Genomic DNA, 20,125 nt, shown 5'->3' with positions numbered 1-20,125 from the left:
AAGGAAACGGAAACACTAGAGTGCTGCGAGGCCTTTCGACACTAGTGTCGAAAGGCCTCGCAGCACTCCAGTGTTTCCGTTTCCTTCTGTGGATTTTATCTTTATTATATATATATATATATATATATATATATATATATATATATATATATGATACATGTACTTGTATGTATAGTGTGTGTATGTGTGTAATTATGAACCAATAACTGGTTCTACTCTTTTAAATTCATTTATTATTTAGCTTTTCACAAACAAGCAAATAAAGCAGAAGCGCCATGGCCATTAAAGGAGGTTAATTCTTCATCCAAAAATACATTAAAATCACAGTCATCGTGACAAAGAATCTAGACTCAATGGGGACCATTAATGCAACATCAGAATAAAAAAAAAAAAAAAAAACGCATCTAAAAGAAAGGTGGGAGAGAAATAATTGCTCCTTGTCATGACTGAAAAGGGACTTCGGTGAGTGGGAGAATGTAATCGTGATAACCCAGCCTCTAATAGCGAAAAATATGTATTATATAATTTTAATTGATAAAATGATGAACATCGCAGAAGGACTGATAATGGGAGAGTAATATGAGGACAGATTAGGGATGGTTGTGTGAGTAAAGGTTCTTTATGATTTTTTGCATATGTTGGAAAATGAAGGAAAATTACCTTATTGGGAATATCATTGTTTAAATGCAAAAAAAAAAGAATTACTAGAAAAGCAATGAGATGGGTTATTAGCAAAAGCCACCAGGAGGGTATTTATTAACTCCGCAAGGGATTGATCAATATGTTTCACCAAAAAATTTAACTGTGCCACTTCTTTAGTTTCAAAACAATGGAAATCTTGCGAATATATCAGCAATTTTCCTAGTTATTTTCTATACGAAATCGCATTGTGAACCCTAATAACAAAGCACATATCAAGAAAAATACACTCCATACCAGGAACCAAAAATATTCACTGGGAATGAAAGGAAAGGGTTTCAATCGTCCTTTTAACTAAACTGACTAGTTGTAGCTCTTCGTTGGGAGAGTCGATAGAGCTGCGGACTGACACTCGCTGGGCCGGAGTTCGATTCCCCGGCCGGCTGATGAAGAGTTAGAGGAATTTATTTCTGGTGATAGAAATTCATTTCTCGCTATAATGTGGTTCGGATTCCACAATAAGCTGTAGGTCCCGTTGCTAAGTAACCAGTTGGTTCTTAGCCACGTAAAATAAGTCTAATCCTTCGGGCCAGCCCTAGGAGAGCTGTTAATCATCTCAGTGGTCTGGTAAAACTAAGGTATACTTAACTTTAACTTGGAGTATGTGTAAGCAAAATCAGGCCAGTTAGGTAAGGGCCCTATTTACAGCACTAAAGAGTTAATTATCATATTATTTCACAACACAGACATAAAGGAACAGGAACAGGCAAGGGGAAATGACTGTCACACCACACGAATGGGTAAAGTAGAAATGCAAAAAGCGAAGAGTTAAATGATATCTACCTTAAAAAAAAAATGTATCAAAATTTCCATAAGCAATCGTTCACGGTAAAAGCTCCTAATAGAGTTGTAGAATAATACGCCCATTATAAGTTAAAGGGAAGAAGAGAAATCGTAGCTTGCCCCAATTCAAGGGCAATTAAGACTGCTGGCCCTTTATTCCAAGGAGTTTATCAAAGAGCAATGAAGTAGCAAAGGGGAGAAGGACTCGAGCCAATTAAATGGGAAGACAGTGATACTGCATTCGAACTACTGGTGCTCGTTGATCCAAACGACGACCGCGGCCTAATTAATGGAAAGACGGTGGAATTGCAATTTAACTGCTGGTGTTCGTCTGATGGACCCGTGATTCCCGAAATATTTTCTTGTGACCCTGGTATTGCTTTAACCATGGCAGCGATCCCACTCTTTAGGTCAGGCCTACACATACTCGTATTAATTGCTGAGGATGTGGTGTAAAGTGAAAGGACGAGATAGTGAGTATTTTATACATTTTTCAAATTTACAGAAAAAAAACTACTATGAGGAATATGCTGCTGAAGAACCGATAATAATATTGTTCAGTTTTTTTCTAGGAAATGTAGCCCTTTGTTGGCCGAATCGCTTGAGCTTCAAACTGTCACTCGATGGGCCGGAGTTCAATTCCCGCGGCCGGCTGATGAAGAGTTAGAGGAATGTATTTCTGGTGATAGAAATTCATTTCTCGCTATAATGTGGTTCGGATTCCACAATAAGCTGTAGGCCCCGTTGCTAAGTAACCAATTGGTTCTTAGCCACGTAAAATAAGTCTAATCCTTCGGGCCAGCCCTAGGAGAGCTGTTAATCAGCTCAGTGGTCTGGTAAAACTAAGGTATACTTTTTTTTCTAGGAAATGTGGTAATTTCCATTACTGAAAGACGCTCTGAACAAAACATTATACAGAACATAAGAACGGAATAAAATAAGGCTGTCTTGTTGTTCCCACAGTGACTAAATAATTGTAAAAATATTGCTAATTGAGATCTTGTGTCTTATAAAACTCTCTCCACTGGTCATCTAAAATTTAGAATGTTCACCCCTTTTATCAGTTCAGTATTTTTCAATTCTCATGGAGTGACTAAAGAACTTACAAACACGAACGCTAACAACAATCAAAGTTAAGTACACAATATCTATTTTTACTTTTACATATATACACCTATGCTGACTAAGACCCTGGTATTGATTACACTTGAAGTCTTGTCCCGACTCGCCGAGAACTAAGCTTGTAGACACTATTGTAGACGCTTCATTTGCAATTCAAATTCGTCATAACGTCTTCAGCAGGAAATTATGGCTCCTGCTGTGCTGTCCATGTAAAGGGCGCGCCTGCTGCAGGCTTCATATCATAAATATATATATATATATATATATATATATATATATATATATATATATATATATATATATATATATATATATATATATATATATATATATATATACAGTAGTTGTGCGTGTGAGTGTGTGTGTGTGTGTGTGTAAGCGCCTTTATGCATGTATGTGCGTTGTGATTATGTGCACGACGTCGTGCTTTGAAAATCCCTGCGTGCATAGAAACGTACAGTTTGATTATAAGGAAAGATTGTATCTTAACACATGAGAACTGAGAGACGCTTCCCTTTGAGCTTATGTTTTATTTGTTATATGATACGCTATATTACGAAATCGAAAAAATATCAATATTTGGAGTTGGGCAGTGCTAGGATTACCTTTTATTTTCACCTTATATTTTTCATACCCTTGTTCGGACAAATGCAGTAAGGAGTATTAAGTATTCCGAAAATTTACTGAGAACAGAATTGTAAGACAGCACTGTAGTATTCGATCGACAATTATTAACTCATTCTCTCTCTCTCTCTCTCTCTCTCTCTCTCTCTCTCTCTCTCTCTCTCTCACACACACATATATATATGTATATATGTATATATATATATATATATATATATATATATATATATATATATATATATATATATATATATATATATATATATATATATATATATATATATATATATATATATAAAGGTAAATGCCACGAAGGAAAGAGTGAAACAATAGAGTGGTTGCTAGGCCTTTCGACTGCAATGGTCCTTTACTAGCAGACTGAATAGAAATATGAAATTAAGTTTACAAGAAAGAACGTATAATTGACAGATGTCATACAGATATCCCAGAGGATGGTGATTATAAAAGAACAGATGCACTTGGAATTAGTGGACCTACCAGAACAAAGGTAAATCTTTGAGAGGTTTTTACAAAAGATTAGGCCTAACGGCTCGAAGGCAGGGTTGAGTCAATTAAACCTGTCAAATATTTACCCTTGTTTAGGTAGGTCCACTAATTCTTTAACTGTGTTAGAGTCCAGGTACATCTGTCCGTTTATAGTCCCCATTTGTCAATTATACGAGCTTTCCCGTAAGCTTATTTTTATATTTCTGTCAGTCTGCTAGGTAAATGACAGTAAGTCGAAAGGCCTAGCAACCCTTCCATGTTTCACTTTTTAGTCTTCGTATTCCAGTTCAAAGAGTCTTCGTGTTCCAGTTCAAAGAGTCTTCGTATTCCAGTTCAAAGAGTCTTCGTGTTCCAGTTCAAAGAGTCTTCGTATTCCAGTTCAAAGAGTCTTCGTATTCCAGTTCAAAGAGTCTTCGTGTTCCAGTTCAAAGAGTCTTCGTATTCCAGTTCAAAGAGTCTTCGTATTCCGGTTCAAAGAGTCTTCGTATTCCAGTTCAAAGAGTCCTCGTATTCCAGTTCAAAAAATTTACGAAATCAGTAACTTAACGGGACTGCGTAGCTTAATATAAAAAATAAATGTATCACGCGTGTATGATCAGTAGCTTTCACATCTCATCATTAGTTTATCAAGTGAGCTTCCAATGAATAGGAAGTCTGTATATGTTTGGGTCAATAATAAAAAAAACGTAAGAGATGGAAAACACCAGGTTATGATGAATCGTTGCAGAGATGATTTTAGCAGAAACTGAAAAGACACCTCTTAAAATAATTAGACCGATGATTTGGATATGGAAGTCTTTGCAAAGGTACCGAGGGAAGGTGACCTGACTTAATGGTGTAATTATAGAGGCAATGCACTAACATTATTGTTAATAGACAAGAAAAAACTTATAGAAAAAAGTTCGGGATGAACACGCTGGTCTTTTGAGAAGGCAGGAATTGCACCAGTCAGATAATTGTGTTAAGACGAATTGTGTATGTTTCATTTTGTATTTTTTTTGCATGTTTGTAAGCTATGTATTTTAAAAGAATATAAATATAATCGATCTTTGCAATTAAAAAATTATGCTTAATTCATTTATTGATGCATAATCGAAATACAGAAGAACAGTGTTACCAGTTTCAAAATATTCTTATGGTACTATTTACTTAATTCAGTTATACAATAAAGAATCTATTATTTAACTATTACATGAAAATATAACGGTAATTATATTGGAACAAATACCCTATTTACCAACCTGAGAATTAGAAAAAATTACAGTATTTGACAGTCATTTGCTTGATCCAAAAGACAAGGAAGGATGTGACCATGTGGAAGATCTCATAGAGAACTTTACTTTTGAATCCCTTAAAGCTTTTTCTTTTCTCCAGATACCGAAATTATATCACAGGAGCTTAAGTACTAAGAACCTTTAAAACACGTTAACGTAAATATTGTAATTTTTTTCTAATTCTGCCGTTGGTAAATAGGGTATTTGTCTCAAGATATTTTTTATTATATTCGCGTGTAATAGATGAACAGTAGATTTTCTGTTGTAGAATTAAATCAACTAATAGAAAAATAAAGATATTTTGGCACTGTTAACTTTTTTCTACTGTATTGCAATTAGGCATCAATAAATTAATCGATAAGCTTAACTTTTGTAATTGCAAAGATGGATTATATTTATCGGTTTTTATAAACAGTTATTGTACATAACAATTTTGTAGTAGGACGCTGACACATCAACAAATAACATAACTATTTTTTTTATTATAATTATTTAAACAAAACCAGACAAAAGAAACCATGGCTCCAACGTGCCTATCCTACCCAAGATTCATGACAAGGCGAAAATTTAAATGACAAAACTATAATTATGGGATGATAAAAAGAAAATCTTTCATAGTTCTTAACATAAATATAAATTCTAAAAGATTAATTGAGCTAACTTCCTCCATTAGAGTTTGGGAACTACCTGGAGGAGAATTCGGGTAGCAGATCGGAGGAGAGAATAGGGAGGTAGAAGCGCTTGAGAAGTTCCGGGATTGTTATTAAGGTCATCCGTCTACTAACTTACCGAGGCACAACTTTAGGGAAGAGAGAAACTGCGGTTTTGGAGGGAGTTTCTGGGGTTACTATAAACGGTGATCCGAGAACCGAGCTAGGAAAACATTTATCTGTCTATATTTATATCTGTGTATTAAGAAGTGGACTGTGTGCTTTCTGATATAATCAGAAAACAGGAAAGTGTTCTCTCTCTCTCTCTCTCTCTCTCTCTCTCTCTCTCTCTCTCTCTCTCTCTTGAGGTTATGTTCCACTCTTCTCCACTTCTCTTTTTTTTCAATTCTGGATAGAATTATAAATTGGACTATATGCATCCTAACATAAATAAGAAACAAGAAAATTTCTCTCTCTCTCTCTCTCTCTCTCTCTCTCTCTCTCTCTCTCTCTCTCTCTCTCTCTCTCTCTCTCTCTCTCTTTGAGGTTATGCTCCACTCTTCTCCACTTCTCTATTTTTCAATTCTGGATAGAATTATAAATTGGACTATATGCATCCTAACATAAATAAGAAACAAGATTTCTCTCTTCTCTCTCTCTCTCTCTCTCTCTCTCTCTCTCTCTCTCTCTCTCTCTCTCTCTCTCTCTCTCTCACACACACACCTTGAGTATATGCTCCACTCTTCTTCACTATTTGTTTCTCTTTCCATTTTCATATATTGGACAAAGTAAGGATGTCGGTTCACCAGTCTCATAGGCCTTGTAATTAAAAAGAAAATCTGCAATTTTACTCAGTAACACAAGTACTACCGATTAAAAAAAAACTAAATATGCTGCGTAATATGCGTAAGATTTAAACAGTAACTCTCTCTTTTCTTCGAGACAAAAATCTTAGCCACAGGGGAATGTGTTATAGGTCACATTCTATAGCGGATATTTTGTAGGGATACGAAGTTAAAGAGGTACAAGGGTTTGAAGTTTATATAAGAGGAAGTGGGAAAGGGTTTCTAGGATTTGAATTGAGAGAGGCTTAAAAATAAGTGCAGTGAATGTTAAAGAGGCAAAGTTAAGTGACACATTTTCTCAGGAACGCAAAGTCGGAACGAATTCACATTGAGGCAAAAGTAAGGACTTAGCGACGAGAAAAAAAAATTAAACGAACCAAATATAAAAAGAAAAATAATAAAGTATGAAGAATGAAAATTAACACCTGAAGTAAATTCTCGCAAGAAACTTTAGAACTCAATAAGTATGTGAGAAAAATTTTCTATTTGTAGGCGCTATATCATTATAGTTTCAGGAAGTCAGGGAAGACGCGGATACGCATGGAAAGAATTTTAAAACAGCAGGTCCTTAGAGTTATTCCTCTGGAGAAAGACTTATAGCAAAATGTAATATATACTGTTGAAAGATTTTTGAAAAAGTAATAATCTAGGATTGGTTATTTATTAAAAAATTACCAGAAGTAAAGTATTTATTGTTAAAAGTTGTAGACTGTAAATAATAATAATATAATATAATATAATATAATATAATATAATATAATATAATACAATAATGATATACAATAATAATAATATTATTATTATTATTATATATTATTATTTTAAGGGCCTTGATGATACCATTGGCTTGCGTACTTGATTACCTTTGGAACTGTATATTCCTTAACCAATACAGTATGAGCCTAGTCCAGACAACAAGCCTTGCATTAGCACCTAGAATAACCATGCCTCTTAAAACACAGTCAACAAGCCACATTGTTGGAGGATTAATGCAAATGAAGCTGTTTGTCAGCAATTACCTGAAGAGCAACGCACGTAAACTTAACGGATTAATTACCTGTCTGCTTTGTGGGTCCAGTTCCAGTATCATGTGAAGGCCCGTTTTGTGAAATGAAATGCTGAAGTCGAAGAGTTTACGTATAATATTATGGTTTTAATTTAGTAGTGCATAGCATGATGCAACTGTGCTCTGCGCCCTAAATTCACGAGATAAATCTATGTATTTTGCATCATAATCATTTTCATGCGGTTTCCTCTCTCTTCCTAGATTTTCTCGACGGCCCATCACTGGAAAATATATTACAAGCAATAATCTAATTCCTTTACCCACCGAGAGTCAAAGCGCATCTATGAGAAAATTAGGTTGTTTCGATTGGTTAGATATTGCATTCTTTTTTATTGTGCTACAAAAAGGTATCCTTTGTTGTGATGACCGTACTTGAATCTCCTAGTGTACAAATTTGAAACTAGTTATATTTCCTGCTACCATGTGTGATATTTTCACTTTTTTTTTTTATTTCAGTCGTTATTACATTGTTAACCCTAATAATTAGGCGCACTGACCTTCGTTTTCCTCTGCTTTATTCTGAAAATAAAAAAAGAATTACAGACATTCCCGTGGTTCAGGTCCCTAATATTCGCCTTTACTTCCAGACTTCCCTCTTGAAAAGCATTCCCCTATATCTTACGAAATTGGATCATTTATGAAATATGCTGTTGAACTATTCCAGGAAGGAAAAGTTATAAAAAACGAATTATCAAACGTGTTCTATCTTTTCTGATTTCATAAATGTTAAACTCGTTACATAGTTAGCAATTCCTTAATAGCATGTTTCAAAAATTGTTTCTGATGTCATTCATAATAGTTTTGGAATCATCATCATAGTTTCGTACATAACAGCAATAGTCACCATCTTTTTGGTGATCAATGGCGACCGCTACATTATGGTAAGAAAAATAGATCACACTGACTTACAATGAAAGCCCGAAGCAAGCAAGCTGTTTAGGACGACCGCTAAAATGTGGTGGCTTGATTCACTGTCTCGGCCGTAGTATTGTGACTCGCCACTAGTGGAAGGGAATAGACCCTTCACACGCATCGTTTTCTTTAATCGGGATTTTGCAGTCCACGATATCTTTTTGTAGGGAGTTAGCAAGTGACCATTTTTAATGATTTCCAGGACAATGAATACAGTGACAATCGCCATAACAAGGGGAAATTGTGGAGTGCTTTGTGTGGGAGCTTTATCACTGATCGGAGAGTTCTTCATTGGAGGGGTGGGTAGAGCTCTCGGCTAGCACGCTGTTGGCCCAGCGTTCGATTCTCCGACCGGCCAATGAAGAACTAGAGGAATTTATTTCTGGTGATAGAAATTCATTTCTCGTCATAATGTGGTTCGGATTCCACATTAAGTTGTAGGTCCCGATGCTAGGTAACCAGTTGGTTCTTAGCCACGTAAAATAAATCTAATCCTTCAGGCCAGTCCTAGGAGAGCTGTTAATCAGCTCAGTGGTTTGGTTAAACTAAGATATACTTATCACTGATCGGAATAATGTGTCGGCAGAGGATAAAACTGAGCAAGGAGACGATGGTTGTCCAGGACACAGGGTTTATTATTCGTAAACTTCTAAAACATTTTCGTACATGTCACAATTACAGGTAACTAAAAGTAATGTGTTTTGATGTGGTCCATTTGCTTGGATACTAATACGACCCGTGACTGAAAATCTACGGTTCTTCATTCAAAATCCATCTTTATATGCTCTTATGTACTGGTTTTGCTTTTCAATCTTTTAACTCTGTATGTGGCAAATTGCGCACCGACTTTTGTCTATTTCTAATGTGCATACATTCGATTTAGGATGGATAAATTAAATTTTGTCATTTCACAGAAAATTAAAACATATTTTAACTGGATTTTCCAGCTTTACGTAGCCTTTGTCATAATTTTTATAAAAAAGACATATACTTTCCGAAATGTCAAACCAAAGATCCTTAAATAATTTCTCCATCAGGAGACATATTATGATATCCATTATCTCTAAGCATCTTAAGAGCCGTCACATGTAAACTTCATGGAAGTTAATTTTCTGTTTATTCTTTTAATTTCTTCTATTCCCTGATACAGTATGTAACGTCACGAGATACGTTTATTGACTGATCTGTCGAACCTCTCACATCCGGAGGTTTTGATGCGTGGAGTTAATTGGGGAACCTGAGCATGAGACTGTTCTGTGAGTCTTGCTTCCAGTCAAATGGGAAAGTTTCAAGATGGCGCAATTATCTTGACAAAGTTGGAGTGTGGAGATCATGGTATAGATCAGTGGTTCTCAACCAGGGGGGAATTCCCCCCAAGGGGGGAATTTCAGAGTTTTAGAGGGGGGGAGGGGGATTGTGACAGATTGGCAGGATCAAACTAGCTCCAGGACCACACAAAACGCAGTGTGCATCGGTCCACACTACTGAGAGGTCACGCTGGGTTTTTTCTCCGTTAGCTTATGTGCTTCTGTTACTATTCTTTTGCATATTATTTGGAATACACCTTTTGAGGCAGACAACTTTGGAAAGTGGGGTGGGGGGGGATAACAGTCTGACATATGGTGAAAGGGTGCATACGCCAAAAAAGGTTGAGAACCACTGGTATAGATGGACAGAGATGACGTACATCCAATGTGTTTTGAAGCGGAAATCTTTGCTGGAAAAACGATGGAGGATATGATGGTGGTAAAAAGGCCAATTTATATGGTTCAAATTCCATCGCCGTTATTCGTTAGTTTAACAGTATATATTTTTCTCATAAAAACGGCGAATGTCGATGTTATGCAGATTTTAAAAGAGTAAATGTTATTTTATGACTTTAAGGTTTTTTGAAAACATGAAAATTCAAACAACGTAAAAGGCAATGGATAAACTTAAAGAATAAGAATCAATTGAGAATAAAAAACTTGGAAAGAAACAAAAAGCACATTTGATGAACCAACCGATACAGACAATCTTTTTAGATTAGTGGTACATTAATGCTGTTGAAAATTACGAAAATATATAATCATATACTTTGAAAAAATGTGACATTAACATTTGATACCAAGTTCATAACATTTATTCGAATCACCTTTTCAAAAAAATACAAAATGACTTACTTCGAAGTGCTATTCATTTCCATGGGTCAGTGAAATTCAATTAAAATTTACCAATATTGCACTACCCTACTGATATCTTGGTCCTAGGCTTAATATAAACTATTTTTAAACGACTATGAAACTGGAGTATAATGACGATAAACCTCTACCATTACAATTAAACACGAGGTATAATGTGGTAAGTATTAGAGGTCACGGTTTCCCCCAAAAAATTATAGCCTAGGTTATCATTGTAATTCAGAATTATTAGATTCCAGTCATTATAAAAAAATACGGAATGAAAGTGTCACCTGTTCCCCTTAAAATTTGGAGAAAATATCCCGTATCATTCAATTTCCAGGAAATTTGCTCGTGCGGAAGTCAAGAACCAAATTTGAAATTAAATCTGAAGAATAATATAGCCACAAAAATCATGGTTAAATGTACAGTACATAATGGAGTAAGTAACAATAGAAAGTAATAATACAAAAATAGATTGATAATAGTAATAATCACATTATGGACTGATATAATAATACTGATAATCAGTCACATTACGCTTACAGCCCTTAATGGATTAAAAGAGCATCCATTCTTGTCTGCTGCTTTATATGTCCCAAAGACACAAAGGCGTGGATGCATATCCAAGAATATGTTTGTTCAAGAGGAAGACCAGGAAAGGTCGATTCTGCTGTACGTCCAAGATCATTTTTTTCTTTTTCACTTTCGTTGTGTAAAGAAACTTTAAGTTTATGCTTCTCCAAACTGGAGATTTGCCAATAATATCCACTAATTATTTACGCGTGTAAAATTATCTTTAAGTTAGTGGTCCTGTCCTTTTACAATCCTTTCCAAATGTATTGGCTTTAATCTTAAATAATAAGAAAACAGTAGCTATATTATCTTTCATTTAGCTGGCAAGTCCATAAGAACTTTACCTGTGCTTTTTTTTCCCTTCATACATCCCATTTTATATCACTCGTTGCATCTAATTGATTCCCGTTACTTTGTCTCCAAGCCTACTCCTAGATGTTTACATTCTTACGAGAATGCGCTTCATAACTTTTCTTCTTCAACTGTGACTACTCCACTCCGTAGAGGGGTAATGCCGTCAGTGCACCTCATGCGGCGTACAGTAGGCAGTACTTAAGTTTCTTTGCAGCGTCCCATCGGCCCCTAGCTGCAATCCCCTTCATTCCCTTTACTGTACCTCCGTTCATAATCTCTTTCCTCCATATAACTTTCCACCGTCTCCTAACAATTGCTTCATAGTGCAACTGAGAGGTTTTCCTCCTGTTACACCTTTCAGACCTTTATATTGTCAATTTCAGTTTCAGCGGTGAATGATCTCATAGGTCTTAGCGATTGGCCTTTGTATTCTATTCTCTTCGCTACCACAACCTACATCTTAAGCTTCTTTAAATTCAGATCCTCGAAACATTTTCCATTTCCTTTTATGCAGAACTTCAGTCCTTTCAGCCTCTTAAACTTTGCCCTACCACGAAAAAACTCTCAAAGCCCATATAGCAACAAACATATCTGCCTTTGGCTGAAATCTTGTAGCACTGAGAAAATAAGGAGTCAGTTTTCTTTAACGTTCTTAGTTCTGATTTAGAGTAAAAATACTGTTTTTAGACTGCTCTCGGGGTGGGAGACCTAATGCCCTTATCACGTCTTTCAGTGGAAAAATAAGAGAAAAGTAATGGGATGAAGAGCGGTCCATAACCTCAAAGAGAGAGAGAGAGAGAGAGAGAGAGAGAGAGAGAGAGAGAGAGAGAGAGAGAGAGAGAGAGCCTGAAGATTTAAAAGAAAAATTAGAAAAAAGGGCACAGTACTATACACTTTTATACTTTTTAGGTGAATAGAAAAAAAAAAAGCAGATGGTGAGATTCAAGCAACAGATTTGGCATGAGAGCTCGTATTAATCCCATAAATCAAAATCAACCACCGGCCACCTCACTTTATGGTTGTTTCCAAGATGGCTGACACTTCAAAAATGATGGCAAATTTACTCTATATTTTAAATGTTCCCATTCCATAAGCCTGCAGAAATTGCATACTGACCTTATAATGATTATGGAGTCATATCTTGGCATTCTTACTGTCATGAAGAGAAGAACTGGACTCACCTTTCCAATATGGCTACCATTTTTAGCAAGTGCAGCTGCAGAGAGCTGTGAAGGTAAATCCAGAGTTGTAAGACTTGCACTTGTCTTGGCTTCGTCTTACATCCCACTTATTCAGTTCTTGGCAAGATTCCGCTATTGCTGGAAAATCTGTCCAATGTGGAAGCCAGGCACCATAAATCTGTTGCCATCCCCTATTTCTTGGACTGGGTATTGCTGGATGGCACAGTAAAGACTGGGTCCAAATGTGCCGTGCTTCCAAGACAGCTCCCTTGCAATGCTTTCTAACAGCAGCCCTTGTAGCAAGAATGCAATTATAAACTTTGTTTCCCAGCAAAGAGATCAAGTCTAGCCTCATTTACGTCAGTACCACAAACTTTTTAATGGTTTGCAAGTCATCATCTTCTACAGCTTTTGGGTGAAGGGAGACGATTTTCATGATTAAAGTGAGTAGGTGATACACTTGTGTAATATTCGGAAAGAGAAGATACTTTTTTTTTTTTTTACGTTGCTCCACTTTGGGTGATTTGGGCCAAGTTACTAACCTCACCCTTGTTATTGTTCTTGAATGCTGAAAAATAATATGCCTGGCTCATGGAAGGACGTTTGTGCTATTTTGAGACTTGGATTATGGTCCAAATTGTCGACAGCGCAAGTTGTAAAGAGCCCTATTCTTAATGTAGTGGGACAAACTACTACTTCTTCCATTGCCCCTTGCTACAGCTGCTTCTCTTAACACTTTTGTTAGTTCCAGAACCCTATTAAAGCTGATGCCGATTACATGAAATGTATCAGTTAATTGATATTGGAAACAAAAGTTCTCTTGACTTGGAATGTCTGGTAGCTGTTTACGAAGCTGGAGTCTTCGAACAGTCGAAGTACAAAAGTTGTGCAAAAGCTAAATGATCCATATCAAAGTTGGAATTTTATATCCCCACCGTTTTTCAGCACAATTACAATTATCAGCTAACTTAGTAGCATAGATTTTCTTCTAGTGTCTGCTGTTAACATTCCATCAAATTCTGTTTCATGTTCAAGCCTCTACTTCCTCAATTTTTAGGCTATTTTGGCCACAATTAGTGCATCATTGTAGTCATATGCCGTGGCTAGGGCTTCTCCGACTTTCCCCTTGTAGGCAAGCAAAATCTCTCTTCCCTTCTTGAAAGCCTCCAGTTCTGGGATACTGGCATGTATCTGTTTTTTCAACTGTGTTCAGTGCACAAAGGAATCATTAACATTTAGGTATTCCATTCGTTGTCTGTACAAATTATAAAACTCTACCATCATGAAATAGCAGCCCCCATCTATAGCCAACTGTTTCTCTCATATGTACATCTCAAGCTCAGCAAAAGCATGGGCACATGCCTCTTGTCTGTACTGCACATAATCATCTCCAATTTTTTCCTATTATTTTAGAGTTACCCGCTCCACTATCAACGTTGTTGAAGATTATTATTCACATAAGCGAAAACTACGAAAAAATAGTAACATATATACTTTAAAAAAAAAAAAGAACACATTTACATGAGGTACCGTGTTCAGAACGTTTGTTTGTATCGTCTTCTCAATTAATATAGTAAAAGCAAGTATTGTTTAAGTAGGATAGTGAAATTCAATGAAAATAGAGCAATATTGCATTTTAGTACGGATATATTAGCCCTAGAATGAAAATATCCAATCATGTAATTTAGGGGGAAATGTCCCATCATGAAATTTAGAGAAAAATACCCAAAGCTGCTTCATACTCTACTGAGAGTAAATAAATTGTAGTTTTCTTAAGTAAAGCCACGAATACTCTCAAAATAAGTAACACTCTGGCTTCTCTTCTTCCAAAGTCGTTCTTCTGGAAGTGAGGAGACGGACGACCTTAATGGCAATTCCAGGATCATCTCAAGAGTTTTCGTTTCCCTTTTCTCTCCTCCATGGAATGTGTAATTCCTCCTCCATCCTGTCATCCAGTTTTTCTCCTCCAGGTAGTTCGCACTCTAATGGAGGAAGTTCCTCAGCTAATCTTTGGAAATTTTATTTTTTTCTTTTTAAGAATAGGTGACAGCATTTGTTAATCTGATATGTTAAGAGCTTTGGAAGAAAATTATCCTTTATGCAGCTGTTAATTAAAGCTGTGTCTTTTTTATTTCCGCTTGTCGGGCCTTTTGAATACAAATGTCATGTTGCTTAGTGTGATGTTCTTAGAAAAAATTCTAAATAATGTAATACTAATTTCTTTTATTTCCGCGTCAAAATGAAAGGTAGAAATGTTGATTGCCTTCGAGATTCATAAGTTAACTCATTTTCCAAATTTTCTGTAAGGCTTGCCTTCGAGATTCATAAGTCGACTCATTTTCCAAATTTTCTGTAAGGCTGCCATTATGTGGATATAACGGATATAACTTCAGTCTTCGCGACAAAAGCTTTGAAAGCTCCAAGAATAAACGTTTATCTCCTTCACTGGTTCATTTGGATAACGAAAGAATATACTACACAATATATTGTCTATTTATTTTCAAATTACATATATAATATTTATCACACTGCTATTTTCATTATAATTTCACATTTTAGATAAAAAAAAATGAGAAAAACAGCGTAAATAGAAAAATAACAACATGAAACTCTATTAGGATTTAATTTTGTTCAAACTCAGTTATACATCGAGAAATGAATACCAGAGCGTTACTTTAATTTGAGTATGTAATTAAGTAATTAAAATGTAAATAATTTATCTATTCTGCTGCACAAGTCTTTTATTCATTAAGAAAATTAAGGGTCTGTCTACAGTCCAGTGAAATACAGGTATAAATCCCTTAAAGGAAAAAAAATTTTGAATTTTCACTTTTTTATTCTAATCTCAGACAATACTAGAAACATTTAAAGGTCAAGATTGCAGTAACTGAGAAGACAAACAGCAACGCTCAATCGCAAGGATGACAAAAGTGTTTCCGGTAAAAATTATCTACTTAAAAACTCTTCTAAGGAAATATAAATATCCCCCATGCATTGGCTTCATCACAGCTAGTTATCTTCTTACAGACTCGATACCTTGTCCTTCGAAAACACTTTCTCGCTCATGAATACTTTTTGGACCAATGTTCTGAAAAGGGCTTCAGACATTTGGCACTTATGGTTCTCTGCTGATTATTTTTCCATTATTTTTATGTGGAAACTTTTCCATTTGACATTGATTATAAGTTGTTATTAACTATATACTTGAGCATTATAGCTGTAACCTATAATAAGAGAAGGAATGAGGGACAATTTTGTAATTGTCCTGAGGACAGCACCAGGTCCGGTAAATCATAACTCACATCAGGGAGGCAGTGAATTAAATTACCATTGAATTTTTGAAGAATAAAAAATATCCAAATATTTATTAGAGCGTTCCGGACTTGAATGATATCACTCAGCATACTTTCTGGCTTCATCTTTATTTCACAGTCTTAAGCCAAGTCCATGATTTTGATAGACTGTAGTGTAAGCACACTATGAAATATTCCACGGGTGAAAATCACCTTTCGACTACTTATCTTCAAACAGCTTTAATTAATTCACAGAGAATATGAATGCACCCACAGCCGTAGTTAGTGGTTATATGGAGTGTTTATTAACAAAAAAATTTCGAGAACAATTTTCTCGAATTAAATGATACAGGCTTAATGTGATATGCTACAATTAAGAGGAGTTATAATAGTTCATAATTCACAAATGTTAGCTGATTTACACATATCTTCAAAGGTTTCCTGAAATAATGAGCAAGAATAATGACATGACAAGGCAGTATAGGATAATAAGTCAGTAAGGATATGAGATTAACACCACTTACCAACCAAAAACAGAATCGGAGAATCTACGATTTTAAGCATAAGAGCATTGTCAAGATCTTTCTCACTTTTAGAGCTATGTGAAGTTGTTAAAACCCAGTGTTACACTATTGCTGCCCTCACGGCAAGAGACAGTCGGCTTAATTCGACGTAGAATGTAACAGTCAAGGCTTGAAAGTCTATAGTTGTAGAAGTGGATGTCAACGCGTCACTTAGTCGTCTTTTTAGTTTTCTGTAAAAGAAAACTACTTAGATGGCTACTTGTCTGTCCGTTTGCACTTTTTCTGTCCGCCCTCAGATCTTAAAAAGTACTGAGGCTAGAGGGCTGCAAAATTATGTTGATCATCCACCCTCTAATCATCAGACGTATCAAATTGCAGCCCTCTAGCCTCAGTATTTTTTATTTTGTTCAAGGTTAAAGTTAACCATGATCCTGCGTGTGGCACCGTTATAGGTGTTAACAACACAGGCCACCACCTGACCGTAACTACAAGTTTCATGGACCGCGGCTAAGAGTTTCATGGGCTGTGGGTGAGAGTTTCATACAGCATTATACGCTGTACAGAAAACCTCGGCGCATTGTTTGCTTGTTTTTCATGGGCGATACTTTTGGTCCACCACAGGAAAAAACTACAAATATCAGTGAAGCTTATTTATCAGAATTTCATTTGGTGAGGAATCTGTTTTTGGAATGATAGTAGAAATGAAAAAGTTAGAGTCATCTTTAATGCTACAGCATTAATAGACGCCATTTCGAGATAGAGTGAACGCTGAAAACAAGGCAGTAGATTGGGGACTGGAAAGTAATTATGAAACTGTCAAAGAAAAATGTTTTGACAAAATAAGGAAGTTAATTTATCACATTTAAAGAAAGTGTGGAAAAATGATTCAGTCTTTTCCTTCTGAATGAAAATTGAAATGTTCTTGATCAAAATGATAGCTGACCAGAAAAATATGTAGCCTTTATAGAAAGAAAAAAAGCTGCATGAAGGTAACAAGTTTTGAGTAAATGTTGATGATCAAATTTTTCCTGAATTCAGTGTCAGTAGTGGTGTAATGTATTATCTTTTCTTTTTGCAGTTCTTATGTCCGTTATGCACATAACCTTTGGTGAGAAAACGTGCATCCTACTTAAGGAGACGACGCAAGCAGGAGAGAACAGACTGAAGCAAATGGTAAGTGGGCCTTGTCTTAAAATCAATGTTTCTTAATCAGTGGTTGTAAAAAAAGGAGCATACTGGAGAAACTGATGTAACATTCGTGTAACAACCTTTGAATAATAGTCCCACTTTTAGATATCTTGTCACAGTTACGAAATATGATGGATCTGTTGAAAACGAATTTTCTGAAAAACGGAAAAGGGCAAATCAAGCGCCATGTTCGATGAATTAGGCGCTTCATCTAATAGACATGAACTGTATACTGCATATATATATATATATACACACACACACACACACACACACACACATATATATATATATATATATATATATATATATATATATATAGAGAGAGAGAGAGAGAGAGAGAGAGAGAGAGAGAGAGAGAGAGAGAGAGAGAGAGAGAGAGAGTTAGACAGATAGATCGATAGATGTGTGTATATATATATATATATATATATATGTATGTATGTATGTATATACTGTATGTATATATATACATACATATATATATACAGTATATTATAGATATATAATATACGATATATTAGTCACTTTTACCAAAAGTATTTGAATTTCCAGTGACCAAACGGCCTCTTATCTTCTCGACTCGATTTTTTCGTTCTCTTTTAAATGCACTAGTTGACACAAAGCGTTGAATCCGCAATGAGATTCACATGAAATATGGAGAATGAAGATCGAGAATTTTGAGTCGGGCTTAAGGTTGTGCTAAGTCACTTGGCCGCAGTGAAGGATTTAGATCTATTACCGATCATGCATATGCTACATATCTTTGTCAAATTCAGACGAATTTTGCTACATGTGGGATAGACGTAAGGTTACCATTAGAGCATATTGTCCTAGTTTATATTGCTCTCTAGGCTGGAAAAAATATATAGATAGAGAGATAGATAGACAAAAAGGTATATATAGTATAGATAGACACATAGGTATAGAATATATATATATATATATATATATATATATATATATATATATATATATATATATATATATATATATGTGTGTGTGTGTGTGTGTGTGTGAGAGAGAGAGAGAGAGAGAGAGAGAGAGAGAGAGAGAGAGAGAGAGATAACGTTGTTAACGTCTCCTGATCACTTTTACAGCATATATCTATTCTTACAATGCCCTCTTAACTTCTCGTTATCTTCACTTGTGTCATTACAAAGCGTTGAACATGATAGAAAGGGACCTTACAAACACGGGTAAAGATTCGAACTCGGGAACTCTGGGAACAGATTTACTTCGTGCTTGAGGGCCTTGGCATAATCTCATTCCAACCCAATGTGCGTGAGTCCGAATCTCTCTGCTTTTATATCTGGGTTATCTTCATTTAACATTCAAGGCGTAGCAGGGAAGATCGTACCCAAAAAGTGTGAATAAAGCGAAAAGTTAGGAGTCATTGTTACAAATACGAGTACTAATGCAAATAAATATATATATATATATATATATATATATATATATATATATATATATATATATATATATATATATATATATATATATATATATATATATATATACATACATACACACACACACACACACACACACACCAGCAGAAACTCGCTTTCTCTCGTATTTTGTAGTTTCCATATTTGTACCTTACCCATACCCATATCTGTATCATACCCATACCATACACATACCCATACCCATATCTGTACCATACCCATTCCCACACCTGTACCCGTACCCATATCCGTTCCTTACCTATACCCATATCTATTCCATACCCATACCCATACTATTGTCATACTTACACCCATACTCGTACCATACCCATATCGATACCCATACCCATATCTGTACCATACCCATACCTATACCCGTACCGATACCCATACCTATATCCATACCTATACCCATACTCATACCATATCCATAACCATAGCCATATCCATACCCATACCATACCATTCCCATACCCATACCCATACCCACACCATAAGCGTACCATACCCATATGCATTCCATACCCATGTCCATACCATACCCATACCCATATCCACAGCTGAATTAACCCAACTGATAATAATCAGCAAAAGTCTACAGGCAGCACCGGGCCCGTTTACCTTCCAGTTATAAACAGACATAAACTGACCAAATCTTGGTGTAGGTGCAGGAGCAGCTGTTGATAGGTTTTGAACCAACGCCGATGCCATTGGCGGTTCCGGACCATCACCAGTAGTGCCTGCTTTTGTTCTAGAATTACCCGCTGAGTCCATTCCGAAACGAAAATAACGAAGTTCAGCCAAGAATCCTTTATTATATACCGTTGGATCACTTAATGTCGAAAATTTCTGAACAGTTATTATTAACGTCTTCTTAAATCATAAAGACTCAAGTTGTATAACAGGAGTAGTATTTA

General features: G+C 35.7%; 1 long non-coding RNA gene across 1 annotated transcript in view; it reads left to right on the top strand.

Annotated features, from left to right (window-relative positions):
- Positions 1–20,125, top strand: part of LOC136843567 (uncharacterized) — a 144,099-nt gene that overhangs the window by 27,207 nt on the left and 96,767 nt on the right. Inside the window, exon 2 of the long non-coding RNA XR_010854586.1 lies at positions 17,648–17,742. This is a non-coding gene — a long non-coding RNA (uncharacterized lncRNA). The remainder of the gene's footprint in view (positions 1–17,647; positions 17,743–20,125) is intronic.

The sequence above is a fragment of the Macrobrachium rosenbergii genome, chromosome 11, assembly GCF_040412425.1.
Source record: "Macrobrachium rosenbergii isolate ZJJX-2024 chromosome 11, ASM4041242v1, whole genome shotgun sequence".
Taxonomy (NCBI): domain Eukaryota; kingdom Metazoa; phylum Arthropoda; class Malacostraca; order Decapoda; family Palaemonidae; genus Macrobrachium; species Macrobrachium rosenbergii.
This window is presented reverse-complemented; position numbering and strand designations above follow the sequence as displayed.